A 6725-nucleotide genomic window follows, 5' to 3' on the forward strand; every position below is an offset into this window, starting at 1 on the left:
AAAAAGTCCTTTACTCCAGAGCTCACTTCAGCTCTGTCCCCTCCTTTGACTGCATTGCAGATGAATTTAAAAAAGGTAGGGGGCTCAGAGCATTTATTCTGTTGTTCCCACATGGCCAGCCACAATGTTACATCATAGCAGTAGCATAATCAAAATAAATCATTAAGTGAAAGTCCTAGGCTGTCCCCCATTCCACTTTTTAGCAATTTAACACATTCCTCACTTGTTTTTATGCCACCCATCCTTGACTTACCAAGCATGATGGACTGCACAGCCGGGCCTTTTTATTGGAGATGTCAAAAAGCTGCATCTATACGTCACCTTCGCTGTTTATTTCTCTAGATGCCCATTTGCAGTGCTTGTTACTCTCTGTGCAACACAGCAGTAGCTGCGGTAGATAAGCTGAACTATAGCATACTTAACTGGTATCATGAATTAAGACTCCTACTGCCACTAGCCTGAGCTAATTACGACAATATTAGCAACAGAACTTCAATCTTAAACTTCTGTTCAAGGAGCCTACGTGATTCATGCACAATTCACATAATGAAATAGTGTTAAACAGCATGGTTGGCCTTCTTTCCAGCATTTATTCCTGTATAGCAAAGCAGTGAGTTCCCAACAGGCTTAAAAAGACAAGCACGCAATACAAAGCCATGTGTGACCTTCCTGTTGATTTATTCTCAAGAGCCAACAAGTGCCTTATATAGAATTCAAACTAAGAAATGCAGAAAGACAAAACAAACAACCTTACAATGAAATATGTCAGGGACAACTTCTAATCCTCTCTGTTTTCATAGCACAGCTTGTGTTGAATAGATGTGAGGGGAAAAAAAAGACGGGAAAAAAGGGGCAGGGGAGGGAAACAAAGAGGAAAATCCTGAAAGAGTTAGTGCCCCAGAGAGCTGCATAATGATTAACAAGTCTTTTTTCAAATGCTAAGCGTTTTCTTCTCAGTACTGGATGACAATAGAATTATAACTTCATCAGAATTACTTTGAATACTCATTAATGACATGTGGTCTTGGTTTGTCCCTGCCTCAAAGTCCGATAATTTTTTCCTACCCACTATGGAATGTGTTTAGCTTAGTCCTCCTCATTTGTACCATACATTCATACCTATCAGATCATCTGCTTTTGTACTTGGATGTTCAACAATTCAATAAAAGGGGAGTAAAAGAGAGGGGGAGGTTAAGATGAAGGTTTATTTTCGGTACAAGCTAACTAAACAATAGGAAGGAAAGTGTATTTTATAATCTGTAGAAAGCAGCCTACACATGTAGTTCTAGCCATATAGGATATTTAGAAAGCACAGGCCCTAAATAAGATTTATTGAAGTACAGTCTGGCCTTCGTTGTATAGAGTTAGGGGCATTTCCTTCTGAAATAGCTGATTAACAGAAGCAGCTCCCTTAAGAATGACTGCATGGAGTATTCCTGTCAAGCCTCTACCTTGTATAAATATTTTTAATTAAAAGATACCTTCCTCAAGTATAGGAAAAAAACTCAGCATTAATGCTCACCAGAGACCCTGCTATTAGAGTGATTATCTTAGATGTAATTTCATTTGCAGATGCCATTAATTTATTTTTAATAGATCTCTAATTTAGTTTTATCTATTTCTTATTCAGTTTTTGCAGATATTAGGAGGCTGCACTTTCTTCAAAGCCCACCAGCTCTCTCCTCCCACCTCCTTCAGGCTCTCTGCTCTCCACAGAGTGTGTTTGTGTTTAAATTAGCTGGACCACTGCAGGCTAAGTTACCGATTAATCTTCAAATATGCCACAAGATAGAAGTTAACGCTCTAGCTGAGGGACTTTAAGCAGAAAACAGCGTTACCGCTGCAAGTCATCTGTTCTCTTTGGCAAAGCGGTAGTTGTGTCGCATAGGAGCAAGCTGCCCTTGAAGTATCTTCTCTTCGAGTGAGTGGCAGCAGGTATTGTTGCACAGCATATAAACCTCCTTTTGTCAGCTTGCATTAACCACAAAATTGACTTGTAAGACATTTGTACTCAGAGATATGAATGATGTTCTGTCTTTAACAAAGGATATGTCAGTGCTGCAGCACAGAGGGGAAATATCAGAGGTGGTTTCTTGGAAAACTACATCAGCGTGTTCAAAGTTTTCTGCTGCTGTAACTCAACTGCTTCTGCTTCGTAGGTGTTTAAATTGGGGATTTTGAGCAACTGTAGAAAATGAAGTGGCTCCTAGAGCAATATATCCAATAGTTGCCCTATTAGCATGAACTCAAACAGCACTTAACTTAGTATTGGTCTCATTAGTTTTAGGCTTGTGCCCATGGGGTTCAGTGCATACAAGAGCACTTCATGATCACACTGTGTTCCTACAGGTATTGTGTTCACAAAGGTAAGAGAAGGGGATAAATCTTCTTTATCCCATTTAGACCATGGCAAGATTTCAAGGGATGGAAGGCTTCTTTGCTCTGTTTTTCATCCAGCACCTCTGATACAGAGGGTCGGCACGACATTTTTGAGTCACATGGGAACTTCAAGGTAGAACTGGGAGGTGAATGTAGATGATCTGTGTCCTGGTCCAGGTCTGAGCTGTAAAAGTCTCCTGTGTTGTTTTATTATGTATGAGTGGTATTTGCTGAAGAGCAGTGCTGTAGTCCAGTTAGCTCTGCCTTTGTAGTCACTGTGTGCTTTATCACTGACTTGAGAAGCAACGTACACACTCAACCATGAGAAGCCAAGAAACTGGTAATTTTAGATTGATCTAGAGATTAAGCTTCTCCAGCAGTGTGTCTCATCTTCTAGCTGGGGATATCTCTAGATTTAATTTTAATCAGATCTCTTCTAAAAGGGGTTAAAGGGTGCCAGTTGTGATGAGGAGCGTGGCATTTCTCCTTCATGGAAGCATTTTTTTACCTCAGCAACATCGTTTAATATCAACAGTGTGTCTCTGAGGGTAATTTTGACTCTTACTATTCTAGGCTGGATATGAACCAACACCTCATAGATTTGGGGATCTGTGTTTCCTTGTCAACATCCTGATTCAGGAAACAGAGAATGTTTATTCATCAATTTTTCCAGTAGGTAGCTGGAGGGAAGAATATATTAATACTATTTTTTTAAAGGCACTTGCTGTTCTTTATTTCTGTGATTCATTATTTGTCCATATCCTGACTTCAGCAACAAAATCCAAGTAGGAAAGATCAAATCATTTTAATAACACAGTGCTACCATCCCTCATTGTCCTTTTTTTGTCTAGCTCAACAACATTGGCATCAATAAACCTAAAACTATCCTGTCCCTAGTCCAAAACTAGTCTGAAGATTGTTTTATCAAGTTAAGCTTGATAAAAATCACTGCAGGCCTGGGAATAAGGAGATGCTACATTTGCAGGAACAAAATCCATGAGAGAACATGGCTTACACGAGAGAATATTTTTAGAAATAAGCGTATGTGGTAGTGAACTGAATGGTAGGAGAGCAGGTTCCCATCTGATCAGCTGCACACATGCATGCTCTGTTAGCAGGGTGGGAATAATTAACGTTTATAATGAATCTGTCATAGCAATGAAGCATGTACCTCCTACAACCACAGTCAGTTTCCTGTTGTTCGTAACCTTACATGACAGAACCTCTAGTGAGGTTTTAATGCTCACTTCACCTACTCATTTGGGAGACAATCCTCAGAGAATGGGGTGGCCCACATGCCTTTTGTATGTGCTGTTCACATTTGGGTGGTTAGTAAGTGCATGGTAGTCAAGAAATAAAAATGTTAATGCAGAGGAGGGAGGAAATTATGACAATGATGATTATTGCTACCTACCTTGACATAATAATAGAATTTTATGTTTGGTTTGTGTGTGTGATTTTATGGTTCTTATTCATCCATACAATTTTTCTCCCCCTTTTTTCCAGTGTATGAAAGTTAGTGTTTTATATCAACGTCATTCTATAAGGTATGAATTGCTTAAAAATATTTTTATGAACATACTCCAGTTAAAGTATTTATAGTTGTTAGTTCTGTTGCCTAGTGGTTCCTCCAGGGTCAATCTTTTCCTCTCCAGAAGAGTATGGAGGGAACAATCCAGAATGATTCCCCTGTTTAAGGAAGGATAAGGGTTTTATGAAGCTAACCTAGCCGTGTGTAGATCTGACTGATCTTTCTGCACCTCTGAAGAAAGATAACTACTTCTTCCCTGTGGTAACAGTCACTAGAAGACATTTCTTTGACAGAAACCCTCTGTGTTACCCAGTTTCTGAAATAACCCATACAGTCTTCACCCATGTAGGTATTGCTGAAGACCTACTGGGTTGTGGGCACCATGGGAATCTTCCAAGACCATATTGTATCTAGGAATGGGATTCTTGTGGTTTGCCAGTTAATCCGAGATAGTCACAGAATGGTTGGTGTTGGAAGGGACCTCTGGAGATCATCCGGTCGAGTATAAGTACATATAAAGTAGAGAAAAATCTATTTATAGCAACCTAATATTATCAACACTCTTAAGATTTCTATAGAGATAAGTGTGCAGGCATGCAGGCAAATCATAATCATCTCTCTTGTACATTTTAATTTGTCTCTAGTGACAATAGTCTGCTGAAGCTGCTGCATCCTGACAAGGAGGTCAAGGAATGCAGTCTGCATGTGATCCCCAACAGGAAAAACTGTAAAGAATTTCCTAATAGGAAAACTAATGCCTGGGCAGGGCTGTGAGTAACTGCAGAAAGTCAAGAGCTCTGGAAATGAGGAACACTTGTTTGAAGGCTTTGCCATAGTATGCGATGTTCCATCCATACCTAGAAATGCAGTACTAGTCTGGTCGCTTGCCAGATCAGCAGTTCTCACTGGCTGCAACTCAGAAACATAGAAGGTTAAAATATTCTGAAGCAGGAGGGGATGAAGGGATGGAGACCGCAGGGAAAAATCCCAAGTTTTAGCCAAGCTGATGTGAAAGCAAATTAAAGTAACAATAAAAGGTTCAATAGCTCCATTATGAATGCATTAGCTGTAAATATGGAATGCAGCCTGCTTAGAAGGATCTACTGATGGTGTCCACCAAGACTGGAATAAATAAGTACTCATATTGATTACTTTTGTTGGCTGCAAAAGGGGGGTGGTCCTGGCAGCACCCATCTCCATAGTGGTTTGTTCAATGCACTCACAGGGAAGACTTACAAAGCGTCGCTCTTCTGCGCAGCCAGTGCTAGAAGTTATTTTTGACTGCTAGGGATTTTAAATTTCATTTAGATGCCAAAGTAACCTTGGAATATGTTAAGGAGACCTGGCTATGATCATTCATCTCTGGGCGATAGCCTGCCTGTGATAAGAGGCTACCAGTCACTGTATCAGCCAGATATGGAGATGAGTGTCTGTGAAGAGGTCATGCAGCTTCAGCAGAACCCAGCAGTCTGCACAGTTCCCAGCATCTTGGCCCTAGAAAACAGTCTTCTGTTTAGTAAATAAAGTCATGCAAGAACAAAGCCCACTGTATGCAAGAAAATGAGACCATGACTTTTAAGAGTTGCTGAGGGTTTGAAAAAAGAGATTGGTTCTCAGCAAAGATTATGATGGTGTTTGCTTTGTGAGTCCCCACTGTGCAGAGACTTATGTAAACCATAAAACTTTTGCTCAGACTATGAGTTGTGTCAACTGCTGGATCAGGAGCAATTTTCTTGTGGTTGTTTCAGTTCACAAGTATACTATCTTTTAATATATTCTGCTGTCATATAAATGGGGGTGAGATATTTTTCCAGTAAAAACTTGGCCATTCTTTTCTTTTTAGTGGTACACAAAAATATTTGGCTATTGATTATTGCAGATGAAAAACCTGCTCTGCAGTATATACTTTCAAAAAATACACACAGGCATCACAGTAAAGGCAAGGCTATCTTCTCTCCATTTGCAGAAGAAATGTGAATTCCACTTAGGGGAGCATAAGATTATAAAAATAGCTGTGCTGGTTCAACCCAGGGGCTCTTTATTCACTCTCCTGTTTCCAAATGTTGTTGCAGGATGAAGTGTGAGGGAACAAAGGGACCTCAGGAATATCATGACTGTGATTAGGGGCACATCCCCACTCTTCTGCCTGTTCTTGTTCACCAGCATGTGAACGTACTGCAAGCAGGAACTTCCTCTGAGTGACTGACTATCCTGGTGGGCTGTTGAGGTCCATGCTCTTCATCATCGTCCTCACAGTCTTTGGCAACTTGGGGAAATGGGACCCTGGTGAAAGACTCCAGGCAAAGACTTTCCACAGAATCATTACTTGCCTCTTCCTCTGTGATTCTGACCTCAGCCACTGGCCTCATGTTCATGTGTGTCCTCTACATGTCAAAAAGAATCCCCTACCAAAGGACATGGAAAAAGCAAGGTGAGGAATCAGTGCCATGTGAACTCTCCCCAAAGTAAGTAACTAGATATTTTTTTGTGTTATGATGGAAGAAAATTAAACCTTTTATGTATTACTTTATCAACATTCTCTTCCATCTGCTAGCACAGCTTTGTAAGCCCAGCAATGGCATACTGAAGAATGGTGGTTTATGGTAAGTAACAGTAGAAACGGTATTTGATTACTTCTATTTTTGCTTTCTGTTTTGAAATTAGCAAGTGTTTGGTTTTGGTTTTTGGGTTTGTTTGTTTTTTCCCAAATGTATTTGTTCTTTAGAATGATTACCTGAGTAAATTTGAGCTACTCATTCCTTTTGACATCTGTTCAGAGGAGGTAATAGTTTATTTGATTTGATGTGCTAGTCAT

At 40.0% G+C, this 6725-nt stretch overlaps 1 long non-coding RNA gene across 1 annotated transcript; it reads left to right on the forward strand.

The window, feature by feature from the left end:
• The first annotated feature begins 2308 nt into the window (after window positions 1–2308).
• Window positions 2309–6290, forward strand: LOC309437600. The gene is made up of 3 exons (XR_014183580.1): window positions 2309–2366; window positions 3886–3926; window positions 5983–6290. It is a non-coding gene; the product is annotated as an uncharacterized lncRNA (long non-coding RNA).
• Window positions 6291–6725: the final 435 nt, after the last annotated feature.

The sequence above is a fragment of the Streptopelia decaocto genome (genome assembly GCF_964273445.1).
Source record: "Streptopelia decaocto genome assembly, chromosome: 3".
Lineage (NCBI taxonomy): Eukaryota > Metazoa > Chordata > Aves > Columbiformes > Columbidae > Streptopelia > Streptopelia decaocto.